This window comes from Sus scrofa, chromosome 4, assembly GCF_054392235.1.
Source record: "Sus scrofa isolate SSC_HxYL_T2T_F1_AM1 chromosome 4, Sscrofa_HxYL_maternal_Yorkshire_Landrace_v2.0, whole genome shotgun sequence".
In the NCBI taxonomy this organism is placed as follows: domain Eukaryota; kingdom Metazoa; phylum Chordata; class Mammalia; order Artiodactyla; family Suidae; genus Sus; species Sus scrofa.
The window spans coordinates 97,495,867-97,512,499 of NC_139386.1; the positions used below are offsets into that span (position 1 = coordinate 97,495,867).

Here is a 16,633-nt window from a genome sequence, read left to right on the forward strand (position 1 = left end):
TTACATTTTTCCCCCACCCTTTCTTCTGTTGCAACATGAGTATCTAGACATAGTTCTCAATGCTATTCAGCAGGATCTCCGTGTAAATCTATTCTAAGTTGTGTCTGATAAACCCAAGCTCCCGATCCCTCCCACTCCCTCCCCCTCTCATCAGGCAGCCACAAGTCTTTTCTCCAAGTCCATGATTTTCTTTTCTGAGGAGATGTTCATTTGTGCTGGATATTAGATTCCAGTTATAAGTGATATCATATGGTATTTGTCTTTGTCTTTCTGGCTCATTTCACTCAGGATGAGATTCTCTAGTTCCATCCATGTTGCTGCAAATGGCATTACATTGTTCTTTTTTATGGCTGAGTAGTATTCCATTGTGTATATATACCACCTCTTCCGAATCCAATCATCTGTCGATGGACATTTGGGTTGTTTCCATGTCCTGGCTATTGTGAATAGTGCTGCAATGAACATGCGGGTGCACGTGTCTCTTTTAAGTACACGTGCACGTGTCCGGATAGATGCCCAAGAGTGGGATTGCGGGGTCATATGGAAGTTCTATGTACAGATTTCTAAGGTATCTCCAAACTGTTCTCCATAGTGGCTGTACCAGTTGACATTCCCACCAACAGTGCAGGAGGGTTCCCTTTTCTCCACAGCCCCTCCAGCACTTGTTATTTGTGGATTTATTAATGATGGCCATTCTGACTGGTGTGAGGTGGTATCTCATGGTAGTTTTGATTTGCATTTCTCTTATAATCAGCGTATATCAGGTTCTTAACCCACTCAGACACAGTGGGAACTCCTATTTTATTTTAAATTCAGGTATAGTCAATGTATAATATTATATGTCTCAGGTGTATGACATAGTGATTCATAATTTTTTTTTTTTGTCTTTTTGTTGTTGTTGTTGCTATTTCTTGGGCCGCTCCCACGGCATATGGAGGTTCCCAGGCTAGGGGTCCAATCAGAGCTGTAGCCACCGGCCTACTCCACAGCCACAGCAACGCGGGATCCGAGCCGCGCCTGCAACCTACACCACAGCTCACGGCAACACCGGATCGTTAACCCACTGAGCAAGGGCAGGGACCGAACCCGCAACCTCATGGTTCCTAGTCGGATTCATTAACCACTGCGCCACGACGGGAACTCCGTGATTCATCATTTTTAAAGGTTATATGCCATTTATAGCTATTGTAAAATATTAGCCATAATCCCTGTGTTGTAAATTAGATCCTTGTAGCTTACTTATTTTATACATAGAAGTTTGTATCTTTTTTTTCCTTTTTTTTTTTGGTCTTTTTAGGGCTGCACCCACGGCATATGGAATTTCCCAGGTTAGAGGCCAAATCAAAGCTGTAGCTGCCAGCCTGCTCCACAGCCACAGCAATGCCAGAACAAAGCCGTGTCTGAAGCCTACACCACAGCCTCACCAACACCGGATTCCTAACCCACTCAGCGAGGCCAGTGATTGAACCTACATCCTCATGGATGCTAGTCAGATTCGTTTCCACTGAGCCACAACAGGCACTCCTAGTTTGTGTCTCAATCTCCCTACCCCTATATGGCCCCTGCCCATTTCTCTAACACACTGGTAACCACTAGTTTCTTCTCTATGTCTGAATCTGCTTCTTTTTTGTACTTTTGATCTCAGATATACTGAATGATCTCCTTAACGCCGTTTCTCAAAATACTATCACACTGGGGATTAAGGATACCACCTGTAAATTGCGGAAGACAATTTAGCCCACACATGGGCAATCAAGTAACTGTTGGACTCTAGGGTTGCTGTCTCTGGGGTGGAATTTTGAGTGTGTAGCATCCTCACAACTAATCTCACCAACCAAAAGAACAATCAGAGATGAAACCAGTGTAACAATGAGGCCGAGGCCAGTCCATCCATCTAGGGAGAGCAGCTGTTCTGGCCATGATCATTATTTGAGATACCAGCTCTCTCAAGAAGTGGTAGGTGGGAGTTCCCATTGTGGCTCAGCAGGTTCAGAATGGTATACATGAGGATGCGGGTTCATTCCCTGGCTTGCTCAGTGAGTTGAAGATTCAGTGTTGCCATGAGCTGTGGTGTAGGTCGCAGACTCAGCTCGGATCCTGCATTGCTGTAGCTGTGGCATAGAATAGCAGCTACTGCTCTGATTCAACCCCTAGCCTGGGAACCTCCATATGCTGTGGGTTCAGCCCTAAAAAAAAAAAAAAAAAAAAAAAAAAAAAAAAAAAAAACCTGTATCGTGTTTCCCCAGTTGGTCTTCAGAGTCCACGGGATCCCACAGACAATGTTGGCATCTGTTGCCAAACACTACAAAACGTCTCCATGAATGGTAGAAGAACCTCTCCCTCCCAGAGATGCTCTCCTAGGAACTCAGCCCATCCATCTATTTAGTTCTTCCTCTGATTCTCATCAGAGCTACCCTGATGAGGTAGAAAGGGTAGGGGAGAGAGCTACCCTTTGTCCATTAGAATAATGTAACTATTCCACTGTTCTGTTCAACTCTGGGCCGTTTGCCTGGAAGATTTGTGGAGGAGCCGAGGCAAGTCCACATCCATTCTCTGTAGGGTCAGCAGATCTAGGAAAACTCACTGATCAGAATCTGAGCAATAGAGCAATACTTCCACCCACACCTGGGAAAAATAACTGCCACTCACTGCTCCACCCAGGTGTTGCTACATTTGGGGCTCGGAAATATTTCTGACCCAAATCCTAGAGCTGTCTACATCAAAGGCCAAAATCTGCTATTCTAATAAAATGTATCTGCATGTATCTGAATAGGCCTTTTGTACCTCAGAGGTCTGCTGCATATGCTTAATCCTGACCAAGGGCTCCCTGGCGTATTTCCTGTGGTTGACATTTATTGAGTTCTTACTCCATACAAGGCACTGAGACTAAGCACTTGGTGTGCATTACTTCTTCCATCCTCACTCAGACGACTCTAGCAAGTAGGTATGTGTGTAAATGCTCCACCCTCAAGGACAGAAGCACAACCTTCACCGCTTAAGTGTGGACTGCACGTAACGACTTCCTTCCAGTGAGAAGCGTGTGGAAAGGGGGGAGGGGGGAAATAACATCATAATGAATGAGCCTGACAAACACTCCCTTTGGCCAGGTCATCAAGGTCAAGGTCACCATCGGATAAGTTATATTGATATTATGTACCCTTGATAGGTGATTTAAATGACACTTTACCTCTGTGGATTTCTTCAAAAAGAATTCCAGTTTAATCATGAGAGAAACAGCAAACAAATCTTCACTGAGGACATTTAGAAAACTCCTAACTGGTATTCTTTAAAATGAGTCTGAGAAACTGCCAAGAAGAGTTCAGGAGACATAGCACCTGCAGGTAAGGTGGTGTCCTGGGTAGGACCCTGGAATAGAAAGGGAACATTATGGCAAACTAAGCACATCTGAATACAGGCCTATCCATCACCAACTCAACAAAGGTTGGCATCTGTCCAATATGCCAGGATGCTGGAGAATTCCACAGGTCTATACACTGGTCCCAGGGTTAAATTCTCAGTGTATTGTCCAGAAAGAGTTAAAGTGGCAGGAGGAATAAAAACAGCAATGCATGAGTTAGACAAACCCAGGCCTGGGCAGTGAGGGAACCAGGAGAGCACAGGTTGGGCACAATGCTCAGTACTCACTGGGTACATCTCACCTCAAGAGACTCCTGCTGGCTCAGTTCTGCACTCTAGATGCCACAGTCACGGACCCCATGATCCTCCTGCAATCCTGCTCCTGAGTCACAAACAGAATGGAGCTTAAATCGGGGCCTGGGAAACCAGTACCCTCCACCCACTGCTGTGTACCCCAAGGCCATGACCACTGCCACCATCTCCTGTGCACAGATATTCCTTGAGAAGTGAATGCAGGAGGAAGGGCGCCAAGGGTCCAGTGGGGGAGGGGAAGTAACTGGGGCAGGAAGGAGAAGTGCCACCTGCCTCTTGCAGTCTCCATCTTCTTCTTCTTCTTCTCCTTCTCCTTCTCCTTCTCCTTCTCCTTCTCCTTCTCCTTCTCCTTCTCCTTCTCCTTCTTCTTCTTCTTCCCGTGTGCCTTCCAAAGGTACAGTCCACCTCTGAGGACCAACACCATGACCACGACAGACCCTAGGATGCCTCGTAGGGAAACAACAATCGCCTCTCCAAGTGAACCTGTTTCCCTCACACGGAGAGAACGAAGAACATTAAGGCCAGACAGAACTTGAGATGCTTATTGCCAAGGGGAAAGAGAGCGAGCGAGCACGTGGAGAGGTCTGAAGGGTCCTGGTTCAGAAGCTGAAGAGGGAGGAGCTTGGCAGGTTCATTCAGTCAGCCTCCTCCTGAGCTCCTGGTTGAGTTCAGGGAGACTGGAAGGAACAAGGTGTGGTCACCCAGAGAGAACACTGAGAAAATACCAACGTCTACCAGCCAGAGAGACTGCCATGCAATAGAGGTTTCCACCCGTACACACGTCTTCAGGGAGGGCTTCCTAGAGGAGGTGATGTGTAAAACTGAGTGTTGAGGCAGGAGTAGGAGTTTACTACGTATTCAGGTTGAGGACTGTATTCCGGGAAGGAGGAGCCCCACGTTCAGGCAATGGCTGTGGCAAATCGTCGGCCTTAGAACTGCCATCACCTCACTGTGGCAGGAGGAGCTGGCTGAAAAGGATCAGAGGGAGGACGAGTCTCTTTCCACAGGGTCTTAAGGGTCATGCTGAGTGTTGACCTTCATCTGAGACTCCAGTTTGGGCCCCAGAAGAGGGTAATACAAGGTTTTAAGTGATGCTGACACATCACATCCCCCCAGCAGCTGCTATAGGCTGGGCTAGAGGGGCAAGACTGCACACAGGGGACCAGGCCATTCTTCCATTCAAGGCAACACCATGAACCACTTTGCAGGTTGTCCCGCTTGGGACAGGGATTCAAAGGAGAACTAGACCTGGCCCCTGCCCTCAAGGAGTTCCAGGCTACAGAGGAGACAGATCCATAAGCAGAACATTGCTACTTTGTCTGTGGACCTCAAGGTCAGTGGCGTGTTCCACGCGTGGGGGGTGGCCATGACTGCCCCTTTAGGGGGTGATGCCTGGGGAAGGGTGGCTCCAGCACCTGCGGGGCCCTGGGAAGATGAAACCCCAGGACCCCTATTCAAAAGCTAGTTAACATGTCAAGATGGCACCTGTACAGTTTTAAACCAAGAGAGGGGCCTTTCTGAGTCCAGGTGACAACACAGGTCACATGCACAGGACGTAGCTGTGCCTGCTGGGGGCTCCTTCAATAGGAATAAGTCAGAACGTGAAGGACGGGGGCAGGAGGGCTGATGGTGGAGGAAACTGCATTACCAGATGCTCAAAAGCTCGCAATAGCAGGACACATTCAGGAACACCACGCAAGCAGCTCAGTGTGAAGCCCAGAAATGTGGGCAGAGGAGTGTGTGAGCCCTGAATCCCACAGGGAGTCACTGCGTCAGATCCCACAGACAACAACCACCAGGGACACATCTGATTACTTTTCCAAAAGACCACTCTAGACACACAATGAATGAAGAATGAGTGTGAGGAGAGGAGCTGGATGGCTGCTGCCTGGACCAGCAGGGGCAAGGGGTGGAAAGGAGAGCCTGGACTGAGAGACACTTAACAGCAGATGCAGCCTGGATGGGCTGCCCAGGCTCCTGAATGGGGTGACCCCCTGGAAGGTGGTGCTAATAACACGGTGGGGAGAAAAGCCCAGAACCTTCGTCCCACTGCACCCGAACTCTGAGAGTGCCCCTCCCCTGTGGCAGGTGCACTCACCATGGGCGTCCCCGAGGTGGCAGACTTCCCCAAGGTTGAAGGTGGCAGTTTTCTGGTCCACTTCGTTGCTGACCACACAGGTGATGTTGGTGTAAGGCTGGCTCCGGGGAAGGTGCACAGCCAAGGTCCAGGAACTGGGGGCTGGTCCCAGTGTCACTCTCTCCTCCAGCTGCCTGGGGAGGCCCTTGCCCTCCCGGGTCACCTTCAGGTCCTCTGTGCCCCATGAGATCCTGCACTCAATGGTGACATTGCACCAGCCTTGCGTGATGGATGGTGAGTGGACCAGGATCTGGGGGATGGGCACAGGCTCTGGGACAGGAAGGAAAAAGAATGGAGCCTCACGTGAGTGGAGAAGGTCACGGTTCTTGGTTTCACATCCATTATCTCTGGCATCCTCACCCTCAAGATGGGGAGGGCTTTTTCCAGATAAAACTCAGTGGGTACAGACCCCACTGTATTTACATCGAAGTGACCGTAAGAAAGGAAACCGCTGGGCTAAGCCCCACGTGAGCTCACTAGACTGAGCAAGTGTTAAGACTCTTCCATAAGAACTCTAAATGCAGAGCTCTCCTTGTAGCTCAGTGGGGCAGGAACCCGATGGGGTGTGTGTGAGGGTATGGGCTTGATCCCTGGCCTCAGTTAGTGGGTTAAGCATCTGGCATTGCCACAAGCTGCGGTGTAGGTCGCAGGTGCGTCTTGGATCTGGTGGTGCCTTGACTGTGCTGTAGGTCAGCAACTGCAGCTTCAATTCAGCACGAAGCCTAGGACCTTCCCTATGCTGCAGGTGTGGCCATAAAAAGAAATACAGAAGAAAAAGAAAACTAAATGCTGGGTCATCTTTGAGGACCATTATTTGCCAGGAAACGGGGTGTTTCCTAGCGGGGGAAGACGTCTGGAATGAAGGAATTGACCTGGTCCAGGACCTTGCCCTGCTTCTCCTGCTCAGATGACACCTGGAACTGCAGGCCCTGGTGGAGGCTTGACCTCTGCCTGCACTGGATGTCCAAAGAAGAGCCACTTCTGAGAGATGCGGTCATAGTGACCAGGCATGACAACTCCAAGGGTGGAATGGGCCACTCAGCTTGAGGTCGACACAAAGTGAAGTGACAGATCAAGGAGCCAGTCTCACAAATCACACGGGAACCTAAAGCTGCAAAAGACACTCTCTCATAGCAGATAGTTCCCAAACAGTAGGAACTTTAGGGCAAGAAAGTGTTGGTTAACTGCTTTTATGTGGTGCAATGTACGCTTTCTGCCCTACCTACCAAGACTCTTAGAGCTGGATTTGGGGAGTCTGTGTGGGTGAAGCTGGCCTCAGGCCAGTGCTCAGGAAGAGGCAAGGGGGCAGGAAGGACTAAGTACACATGAATTTCCAAATGCTGGGAGGCAGACGAGGGCCCCCAGCCACTCTAAGGATGCCCACATGATAATCCTCAAAACCTATGAAGATGCAGGTTACATGACCAAGGGGGAACTAGGGAACAGTTAGACTTACAGTTGTTCATTGGCTGCCCTTAAAATAGAGGTGATTCTGATGATCTGGAGGGACCCAATGTCACCACAAAAAAAGGCTTGAAAGTGAAAGAAAGAGGAGTAGCTCAGAGGGACACAGTGTGAGAAGGATTTGGTCCTGTGACTGCCAGCTTTGAAGGTGGAAGAAGGTGGTCATGGCCAAGGAGTGCAGGCAACGGCTAGAAAGTCGGAAAAGCAAGGAATCTTTGTCTCCCCTGCAGCCTCCAGGAAGGAACACAGACCTGCCAACCCCTCGAAAGCCCAGGGAGACCATGTCTGATTTCTGACCCACCACACAGGAAAATAATAAATTTTTATTGTCCCATGCCGCTCATTTATAGCAATTTGTTCCGACAGCAACACACAACCAATGCACAAATGAAACACACTCTGTCCTATAATGAACAATGAACATTATGGCAAAAAAATCCTTTTCCCTTAAGTTTCCATTCTCCTCTCCCAAAACACTGAAGCAATTTGCTCCCCAGCGTGACCCGCAGCTCTGTTCTCCATTTGCGGTGAACCCAGTACCCTCATTTCAAGGGAGAAAAGAGAATCTGAAGGCTGGTGTCTGGAATGAATCCTCCAACCAGTGTGGGGCCTATGTGACACTCCTAGGGTTAGAAGAAGGACATACGCCCTGGGATAGGGTGGCAGGGGTCACATACCATAGACAGTGAGGTGGAAAACCTGGGTAAAATCTACTCCTCCAGTGAAGCTGCCTCGAGCCCGGTACAGCCCACTGTCCTCGGGGGTCAGGTTCTCAATCTTCAGGGACGTTATGTTGGGCACATGGACCCTCTCCTGGTACCTGTCCTGGAGGCTGACCCAGGTGGGAGCTTCCGCAGGACGGACTCACAGCAGGACTCTGTACTCTGACGCAGGACCAAAGCCCCACGTGACCTCCTCCAGCTCAGCGTCTTGCTTCTTGGGCAAAGGAAACAGCACAGAACCTCCTCGGATCCCCTGCAGAGGAATGTGGATTCCAGAATCCTGAACTCCAGGAGCAGGACCTCCATCACTATTGGTCCCACTGCGGCAGACACCTAGGGCATTGGAAAGAGGAAACAGGAGGATTTTCTCAAGAACAAATGAAAACCACAGAAATCACTTTTCTCATGAAACCCTCCAGTCTTCTCTCTTCATTCTTGGAAAGGAGCCTAGGACATGACTTGAAGGAATTCTAGAATCAAATCCTGATGCTGGTGGGTTGTAACATTAGACATGTTACTTTACCTTGCTAACCTTCACTTTCCTTATCTGCTTCATCAGGATAGTATGAACTAAAGACGATAATGGATCAAAATCACTGATTTTGTACATTTTCAGGGACACACAGCAGGTGCATAACTGTAAGAGGCAGCTTCCAAAGTGTCTCCCTAAGTCCCTCCCTCCTGCTGGTCACACCCCCGTGGAACCCCCTTCCCTGGAAGCTGGGCTGCACCTAGTGACTGACTTATAAGGAATAGGATCCAGCAAAGGTGAGGGGATGTCACTGGGTGGTCCTGGGTTATATAAAACCGGTCCTTCCATCACGAGAGTCACAGTAGCCCTGAAGAGACGGCCTTGGTGGGAGAGGGGGGTTAAGGCTGTGGAGAAAAAGCCATCCGTGATCTAGGGTCTTGCTCAGATGGGTGGGCTGAGGCCCAAATAAACAAAAGCAAAGCGACCTTAGAGGAACCCCCCCCCTTCCCTTCACACTCAGCCTCTTCCTTGGGCGTCGGCCTCACAGACCCTGACCCTGGAGCCTCTCCATCTTCCTCAGCAAGGATCTCCTCTAGTTCTCCCCTCACCTGACAAGGCTCCACCCACACTCACCCTCTCCAAGGGAGGCACTCTGGGTGGCTCAAAATGCTGAAGATCTGGCCTCTCTCTCCTCCCCTAAACAACCTATTCACACTGCATTTTTATAAGCAAAGGAGAGCACCTGGGGAATTTTTTTTTTTTTTGATGACCTTTTTCACAGTGATTTGTTCTTGTTTATTTAAAGATGAATCTGGAGTTCTCATTGTGGTGCAGCAGAAGCAAATCTGACTAGGAACTATGAGATTGCAGGTTCAATGCTTGGCCTCGACCCGTGGGTTAAGGATCTGGCGTTGGCATGAGCTGTGGTGTAGGTCCCAGATGCAGCTCGATCTGGCATTGCTGTGGCTGTAGTGTAGGCTGGCAGCTGTAGCTCCATTTCAACCCCTAGCCTGAGAACCTCCATATGCCACAGGGGTAGCTCTAAATGCAAAAAATAAAAATAAAAAATGAAGATGTATCTGAAACATAGAAAACAAATTTTCGGTTACCAAAGAGGATGGGGAGGAGGTGACAGATAAATTAGGAGTCTGAAACTTATACACACTATGTACATAAAATAGATAAACAGCAAGGACTTATTGTATAGCACAAGGAACTGTACTCAATATCTTGTAATAATTAAAAAGAATCTGAAAAAAGTATATGTGTGTGTGCTTGAGTGTATAAATCAATAACTGCATCATTTTTCTGTACACTTTACACTAAATTAAACTAATTAATTAGTTAACTGTACTTTAGTGGAAAATGGCCAATAGGAAATTCCTGTCTCGGCACAGTGGAAACAATCCGACTAGGAACCATGAGGTTGTGGGTTCCATCCCCGGCCTCGTTCCGTGGCTTAAGGATCTGGTGTTGCCATGAGCCGTGGTGTAGGTTGCAGACACAGCTTGGATCTGGCATTGCTGTGGCTGAGGCGTAGGCTGGTGGCTACAGCTCCGATTAGACCCCTAGCCTGGGAACCTCCATATGCCACGGGTGCGGCCCTAAAAGGACAAAAAAAAAAAAAATGCTAAAAGAGCAAGTTTGCTTATGGCACAACAGTTTAAGGATCCAGCATTGTCACAGCAGTGGCTTGGGTTGCTGTTGTGACATGGGTTTGATCCTAGGCCCAGGAACTTCACATGCTGCAGGTGCAGTGAAAGAAAGAAAAGAAATAGGAAGGAAGGAAGGGAGGGAGGGAGGGAGGGAGGGAGGGAGGGGGAGAGAGAGAGAGAAAGAGAGAGAGAGAGAGAAAGAAAGAAAGAAAGAAAGAAAGAAAGAAAGAAAGAAAGAAAGAAAGAAAGAAAGAAAGGAAGGAAGAAAGAAAGAAGGAAGGAAGGAAGGAAGGAAGGAAGGAAGGAAGGAAGGAAGGAAGGAAGGAAGGAAGGAAGGAAAGAAAGAAAGGAAGGAAGGAAGGAAGGAAGGAAGGAAGGAAGGAAGGAAGAAAGGAAGAAGGAAGAAAGAAAGAAAGAAAGAAAGGAGGGAAGAAAGAAAGAAAGGAGGGAAGGAAGAAAGAGAAAGAAAGGAAGGAAGGAAGGAAAAGAGGGAGGGATGGAGGCGAGGAAGGAAGAGGGAAGGACAAATTCACTGCCTGGAACAAGACGTAGACCATCCGCCATGAGCGAGTCTCAGTCCCTACCTTTCAGCAGCTCTGTCAGATACCAAGTATCTAGTAATCCTCAAGACAACCCATCAAAGCTGGTAGGTACAGATGATTATCTCCATTCAAAGGGTGAGCAGATCGCATTTCAGAATTTTTGAAATTGTAAACATATTATACATTTATATGACATAAAAAAAAAAAAAGGATGGGAGATAGAGTTTGAAAATGAATTTTCTCCCATCTCTCACTCCCGCTGCCCAGGTCCCTTCCCACAGGACAGTGGTAAACTTGGAGGGAAGAACAGGCTGCAGGTTTTCGCAGGTTGGGCTGGAAATTTTTATGTAATTGGCCCTCTTGGGTGTGGGCATCTCCCTTTCCCTTAATGGGTTGCTTATAAGTATTGTGCTATTTTTTTATTATTTATTGAAAGCAATTCAATGGCTTCTGGAGTTGATTAACAGTTTGAAGTGCACCCCATCCCATATGAAAGCCCTGTTACTGATGCCTATCCTTCCAAACCTTTATCGATGGAGCCACAAATACCATAAACCCGTGTGAACACAGCATATCTATTTGTAATTCATTTCCTCATTCCTGATGGTCATTACGGGTGTGATTTTTGACTCTTCCTTTGAATCACTTGTTAACAGCCTATACTGGTTCCTCCATTCATAAGCGAAGTGAAAGTATTTTTTAACACCAAGGTCAGTCCTACACTTAGAATTCATCCATGTTTACATATGCAATTTTAATACAACAATGGACCCTACATGTAAATGTTTATTTAAGCTGAGGCTCAAAGAAACAGCCCTTGTGCCATAATCCTATGTGCATTTGGACTTCCTGAGGGACAGCATTTCAGTCTCCAGGGTGCCTCCTTCCTAAAGGATTTTCACCAGTAATTCTGATCAAACAGGGTTTGTCTTATTTTCCCCCAGAGTTGGTAACAGAGGGGGCAGCACCAGGGAAACAGGGAGAAAGAAGCTGGTTTTTTCTGCGAAACAGACAGGAGCAGAAAGAGTCTGGCCAAGGCTATTAGTTAGCGGATGCTAAACAGCCATCGCCTGCTTTCCTGAGCGTGGCTTGCAGACACGTCTTCACACCCTGTGGGGAAGGAGGTGACGGTCAGCAGGTGGACTCAGAGCGCTGGGTCCTGAGACCCTCTCAGGAGCAGAGACAGAGAAAACAGAGGGGGTGCAGGCTGGATTCCTACAGGAGGGACTTGAAGGGCAGCATTCTCTCCCTCCCTCCTTGGGGGGCTGAGAAGTGATCATGAGATGAGTGGGGGGTCTTCTCTTGGAAGGTGCCCCACCCAGACCCTGCAGCTCTCAGTCCCTGTCAGGACACAGAAGAGGACAGGAGAACAGGACAGGGTGAAGATTCAGAGCAGGAGTGTCCTGTCTGCCCAGAGGCACTGAATCCCAGAACATCACAGCTGGGAGAGGCCCTCCAGGGGGTCTGCTCAGTCCCCTCCTGTCACAAAGGAGGAAACTCCCCAGAGGTAACCCTGGCCTGGGTCACACAGGGCAGAGCCAAACCTGGAGCCAGGGCCCCTCCCTCCCTGCCCTGTGCTTCTCCCCTGCGGGAGCTGCCCATCAGCTCTCCACCCCAGCCCCGTCCTCCCCAGGAGCTCCCCCTCCCAGCATCACCAGCATCTGGGCCACTGCTGGAAGCTCACCCTCCACCAGGCCTCTCCTGGGAAAAAGGAAGCCAGCACTCAGTGGGGCTTCGCAGGGCAGGACTTTGGCCAGCTGAGCAGCCCAGCCACATCCTCCACTTGCTGGGACTCGAGGGGACCAGGGGGAGAGGAGGTTCACCAGGACCCACCCAGAAGGGCTGGGAGCCCAGCTGGGAGGAAGAGGGAAGAAGACAGAGAAAGAGAAGGGGGCAGCAGGAGCTGTGATCTACAACAGATCTAATCCTGAAGAGGAAGAAAATAAAGCCGACGAGGGTGTGGGTGTAACAAGGTGAGTTAAAATAGATTTAAATAGTATAAAATTTCAAACTCGCAAAGCAACATAAAATATTGTCCTTTTTATGACTCTTCCGCCAGCATCACACTAGGAAACCCACAGTAGTTCACTGACTGACCGATTGGTTCATTGATTGTAAAAAGAGAACTTCAGTTTTTCTCTCTCTCTCTCAAAATTGTGAATCTCCCAGCTTCAGAATCTAGAGAGAATATTCCATAATATTGAACATATTTTTCCAGTTAAATAGCATTAGAGAAAGTGCAGAAATCCCACAATTTTTTAGTTTAAAGGAATTTAGTCCTTAAAATGCTCACTGTTATATCACAGTGTTACAAGCACTCTCCAATTCACTGAATTCCATTCGTTTCTCTGATAAAAGAAACACTTGATGTGACTAGATATTAAAACAATAGATTATAACAATAAAAGTGGCTAGATGTTAAAACAAAAGATTAGAACAAGAAAGGCCTTCAAGGGAGTTCCTGTTGGCGTGGCTCAGGGGTAACGACCTGTCTAGTATCCATGAGGATGCAGGTTTGATCCCTGGCCTCACTCAGTGAGTTAAGGATCCTCCATGGCCCTGAGCTGTGGTATAGGTAACAGAGGCAGCTCCGATATGGCGTTGCTGTGGCTGTGGTGTAGGCTGGCAGCTGCAGCTCAGATTCGACCCCTAGCCTGGGTACTTCCATATGCACGGGTAACACCCTCAAAAGACACACACAAAAAAAAGCATTCAAACTTTCATCAGAATTCTCAATGTACAATACCTTCTTTGCTTCATCCGTTTTTCTTTAATGTCTTTATCTGTTACAATCATACAATTTTTCAAAACACACAAATATTTATACATCTTTTTTTGGGACATTATTTTTCCTCCTGTTCCCTTTTTTTGCTCAATTCCTCATCCTGCCTGCTTTCTATCCTCTATCTCCAATCTTTTCCCTATGCACAATCTACTGTGTCTCTTTCTGCGTCTTCTCCATCCTCCTATAAACATGTGGGTGTAGAGATGCTCTTAACTACTGAAGACTGCCCACTTCCTTTGCAATATCAGGCTTTTTATCATACGGAGTTTTATGCATCTTACTAATGGAAATCCATGCATCTGGCATTATAGAAATTGGAAATACCTCCCAATCAATTGGTACGTGCATTTTTTTTTTTTGTCTTTTTAGGGGCGCACCCACAGCATACTGAGGTTCCCGGGCTAGGGGTCAAATCTGAGCTGTAGCCGCTGGCCTACATCACAGCCACAGACATGCGGGATCCGAGGCTCGACTGTGATCTACACCACAGCTCATGGCCACGCAGATCCTTAACCCACTGAGCGAGGCCAGGGAGCAAACCCGCCTCCTCATGGATATTAGTTGGGTTCCTTAACCGCTGAGCCACAACAGGAACTCCTCCCCGTGCTTTTTTAGCGGAGAAGCCCAAGGATCCCAGGCTAGTGTTGCTTCCTCCAGCTCAGACCTGCGGTTCTAGTTGGCCCCCCTCCACAGGACAGCTGCAGAGGCTGTCAGGTCCCCTCTGGGTCCAGACCAGGGCAGCCTCATTCCCAAACTCTGCTCCAAGGAGCCGCCCCCACTTTGTCTCCATCCTTCTCCCCAGGGACCACCAGGTTCCCCCAGCTTCCCTGTCATTGCAGCAGAAGCAGCCTCACCTCCCTGGAAATGTGTCCCTCATGCAGCCAAGGCTCCCAGCTCAGGGTCCCAGCCTCGCCACAACCAAAAGACCATCTGGTTGTTCTCCTTCACCTTGGGGCTCTAAACCAAATGCACGGCCTTTGCTACATTATAACACAACTGCTGTGTCTTTTGGTTCCTCAACCACATTAGACACGGAAAGGACACCCTGCGTTATGCTCCCCACACTGGCCCTCCCGCCCAGGAGCCCGGGCCACTCACTGAAGAGGAGGCTGAGGAGTCCCAGGAGCCGAGAGGCCCAGCGGAGGTGGGGGTTTCCTGAGCAGGGCCCCATCTCGGGCTGCCTGCCAGCTGTTCAGCTGCAGAGGAACATCTAGCAGGCAGACACAGGGGAGAGAAGACGCCCTCTGAGCCCTTTACACAGCTCTTCCCCCCCAGGGAGGGGCTAACAAATGATTTCCCCTTTGACCACTGGTCAGCAAGTGAGTTCTGGGAGACAGCTCTGTCAGTCTAGAGAAAACCCTTTTATCTTTTATTTTTAATTTGTTTTTTGGGCATTCCCGTTGCGGCTCAGTGGTTAACGAACCAAACTAGCATCCATGAGGATGCAGGTTCCATCCCTGGCCTCATTCAGTGGGTTAAGGATCCGGCCTTGCCATGAGCTGTGGTGTAAGTCGCAGTCACTGCTTGGATCTGAGGTTGCTGTGGCTGTGGCGTGGGCTGGTGGCAACAGCTCCAATTCAACCCCTAGCCTGGGAACCTCCATGTGCCACGAGTGCGGCCCTAAAAAGACAAATAATAATAATAATAATAATAATTTTAGGATGAGTGTATAAACTCAGGGCCTGACATGGTCTTGGACAGACCCCACTCCGTGAAGTCTCAGCCAGTCTGGAGTTCTCACACACTCTTTCTTGCCTCCCTAGGGCAACAGCTTCCTCCCCCACCCCACCCGCCCGCCGCCCAGGCAGCCCTGCTCACCAGTGTCAGCCTCTGGGCTGGCACAGAAGTCACCCAATTACAGTCAGAGTGGGCTAGGCTACTCCTGCTTGGACCCTGACCTCTGTCTACACAATGTAGTGAGTCAGTTTTTTGTTTTTGTTTTGTTTTGTTTTTCGGCTGCACCCATGGCATGCAGAACATCCCAGGCCAGGGACCAAACCGACACCACAACTATAACCAGAGCTACAGCAGTGACGATGCCAGATCCTTAACTCACTGAACCACGAGGGAACTCCTAAAATTTCTTCTTTGATTTTTCATAAACTTCAACTCTCGGTGGCCCAGGTAGAAGCTGTGCACAAAAGAGCAAACCTCGGAGTTCCTGTTGTGGCACAGCAGAAACGAATCTGACTAGGAACCATGAGGTAGCCGTTTTGATCCCTGGCCTCGCTCAGTGGCTTAAGGATTCAGTGTTGCCGTGAGCTGTGGTGTAGGTTGCAGACACGGCTCAGATCTGGCATTGCTGTGGATGTGGCATAGGATGGCAGCAACAGCTCCAATTAGACCCCTAGCCTTGGGAACCTCCATATGCTGCAGGTGGTGCCCTAAAAGGACAAAAGACCAAAAAAAAAAAAAAAGAAAAAAAAAAGCAAAGCTCTTTGGGGCAAGTGGCTTGCTCTTGTATGGCTTCCCAGCTGCCACACATGGGGCAAAGCAGGCACCCCTCCCACAGTATCAGATAGGCACTCGTCTGCATCACATCCAGCATTTCCTTTAAGCCCCTGCTGGCCCTGCTCCTGCTGTCACAGAGGGTAGGCTAGCTATCTACTCATCCTCCTGGCAAAGCCTCAGCTGCCTCAGACTCACTCCCACCTACTGAGGCTCAGGTCCTGACCTTCTCCCCCCAGACTGGAAGTCATGCAACATCCAAGAATTCCTGCCTCCAGCACCCTAGGGAAGCAGCACCATCTACTCAACTCCAGGGCAGGGCCCTCTCCTTCTCTCCACCGAGTGCCCTTGTCTCCTCTTCTCAGCTACTCAGACCCAAAGGCTGGATCCTCAGGGCTGGCCCCATGACCACACGCTCAAGGTAGTCGCAGCACTGCCTATTAATCGCATTTTTCAGACGTGAAGCCTGAACCTAAAGTCATTATGTGATCTGTAAGGATCACACAGCTAATCAAGGTGCAGAGCCTGAATTCCTGACAACGAGCTCTGGAAAAACCCCGCAGCATCACACCCTCTCACCCATCCCACTGTGTAGCCTCAAGCAAGGCATCTGGTGTCCAGTCTGTGCGCCCTCAAAACTGCTCCAGAGACTCTCAGACAACTGAATAGGCAATGCTGGCTGGATCCCCCTCTGCTCCTTCTAGCAGGGAAATTATCTCCAGAGGTGGTTCATGCACCT

The 16,633-nt window shown here is 49.1% G+C and overlaps 1 pseudogene across 1 annotated transcript; it reads right to left on the minus strand.

The window, feature by feature from the left end:
- Positions 1–3,196: 3,196 nt before the first annotated feature.
- On the minus strand, positions 3,197–14,683 carry LOC146404047 (SLAM family member 8-like; annotated as a pseudogene). The gene is made up of 6 exons (XR_014844028.1): positions 14,545–14,683; positions 7,948–8,325; positions 5,768–6,076; positions 3,943–4,152; positions 3,660–3,739; positions 3,197–3,366 (listed from the first exon to the last, which is right to left on the minus strand). The product of XR_014844028.1 is annotated as an SLAM family member 8-like (transcript).
- Between the last annotated feature and the right edge of the window lie 1,950 nt (positions 14,684–16,633).